Raw genomic sequence first — 2524 nt, 5'->3', positions numbered from 1 at the left:
AACACTCTGTGGTAGTGTTGTTTTAAGACTGTGGCCACTCCTTCTTCATAGTTCTGCAGATGCAATGTTACAAGCTGAGAGAAAGGCTCTTGCTGGGTGGTGCCAATGGTTGGGCGGGGAGTTGACTCAGTTGATCACTATAACATTTGCATACTTGACATGCAGCTGAGTATTCCTTTAGGAGAGATCTCAACTATCATGATGACAGGGCAGTTTTTCTTGTACCATGTCATGCATTAAGCAGTAGCAAATTTGCAAACCACCCCACAGGTCAGTTGAATGTGCATAAAAAACTTCAGCCCAATAACAACAGCATTAAAGTGATGTAGTTATAGCCTATTTGGCAAGAAGCAGGAAAGATTTCAGATTGCCACTCTCCATGGCACAAAAGGGATTAAATGTCAATTAAGATACATTGATGGATGCAACAATAGGCCAGTCAATCTAGCTCAAAAAGGGCCAAAACTTAAACTAATTGCAATAGTAATGGTTCATATTTTTTATTGATCCTTAAACCCTCCTGCATCACATATTAAAAATCTACCCATTTATATTTAGTGGAACATACTTTTATTCAAGGTCAAAGGTAGCAATCCTTCGATCGACACACACCAGTTTGCCTACAGAGCAAAAAGATCTACAGAGGACGCCGTGAATACCGCTCTCCACACTGTCTTGTCCCACCTAGAACAACGGGGGAGCTATGCACGGATGCTCTTCATAGACTTTAGCTCTGCATTTAACACCATACTTCCCCACAGACTAGTGAATAAGTTGTTGGACATTGGACTACCACACCCCACCTGCCTCTGGATTAAGAGCTTCCTTACAGAACGCACCCAGAGGGTCAGAGTGGGCCCACACCTCTCTACAGCCATCAGCCTCAGCACTGGCTCCCCACAGGTTTGTGTGCTGAGCCCCCTCCTTTACACACTATATACCCATGACTGCACCCCCATTCACCACAGCAACACCATCGTCAAGTTTGCGGACGACACGACAGTGGTGGGGCTCATTACAGGGGAAGATGAGTCAGCCTACAGGGAGGAGGTGGAGAGACTGTCAGTGTGGTGCCGGGACAACAACCTGCTCCTAAACACAACAAAGACCAAGGAGCTGGTTGTTGACTTCAGGAAAAAGAGGCACAACATCCAGCCACTCCACATCAATGGGGCCTGCGTGGAGAGGGTCTCGGAGTTCCGCTTCCTTGGAGTCACCATCAGTGACAACCTGACCTGGGGACTGCACATTGCAGAGCTGGTGGGGAAGGCCCAGAAGAGACTCTATTTCCTGAGGGTCCTCAGGAAAAACAACATCACAGAGAAGCTTCTGGTGTCCTTCTACCGCAGCACAGTGGAGAGCGTCCTGAGCTACTGCCTCTGTGCATGGTACTCCAGCTGCACAGTTGCACAGAGGAAGAAGCTAGACAGGATAATTCACACTGCCCAGCGGATTGTTGGAAGCAGTCTCCTCCCTCTAGAGGACCTGTACAAATCACGCTGCCTCAAGAGTGCTGCCAGGATCCTCCAAGACCCCACTCATCCAGGACACAAACTTTTCGAACGTCTGCCATCTGGCAGACGTTTCAGATCCACAAAAACACATACAAACAGACTTAAGAACAGTTTCTACCCATCAACCATATCACTTCTAAATGCTGCCAAAGCCCGCTGATGTGAATGTATTTATTTATTTATATGTATTTTATACTTTTATATTTTAGGTTTTATCTCTTATCTTTATTTTTATACTGGCACTGTTAGTGGACACTTGCAATTTTCGTTGTTCAACTTGTTGAATAATGACAAATAAAGATTCTATTCTAATTTCCAATGCATTTTGCCATTGGGATTTACTACTGGTGAAATGGGTAAAATTTTAAACTATAGATATCAAATTGAAACTTTCACAGTTGTTTACTCACATTAAGGCAAAGATTTTTGTATTGCAAGTTTTCTGATATGTGATGTTTAGATATGCAAATGAGACCAGTTTTACTTAAATATGCAATAATTTGCATATTTTTCTAGAAAACTAAATCTGAACAATAGGTACAGTCAACTTCAAAATAATTGCTGCATTTTGCTTCTATATTGGATACCAAAAGCCAATTAGATATTACTTCATATCACCTCAGAAATTAGGAAATCAAGTCAAGTCAAAATCAATGCGTTTCAATGGAAGTACATTATAGAACAAATGATTGTCAATGATATGGTATGATGGAAGTATCTCAAGTCACATGCCAAGTCACATAAGGAATATTGACCTTTAGACAACATATCAAGTGAGATGGCATGCACTGAGATACTTCCATCATACCATATCATTGACAATCATTTGTTCTATAATGTACTTCCATTGAAACACATTGATTTTGACTTGACTTGATTGCCTCATTTCTGAGGTGATATGAAGTAATATTGAAGTATATTCCCTTTGCATAGGCTTTTGGTATCCAATATAGAAGCAAAATGCAGCAATTATTTTGAAGCTGACTGTACCTATTATTCAGATTTAGTTT

Source organism: Sardina pilchardus, chromosome 3 (genome assembly GCF_963854185.1).
Source record: "Sardina pilchardus chromosome 3, fSarPil1.1, whole genome shotgun sequence".
In the NCBI taxonomy this organism is placed as follows: Eukaryota; Metazoa; Chordata; class Actinopteri; order Clupeiformes; family Clupeidae; genus Sardina; species Sardina pilchardus.
The sequence above is the reverse complement of the archived record's forward strand: the minus strand, read 5'-3'. Positions refer to the sequence as shown.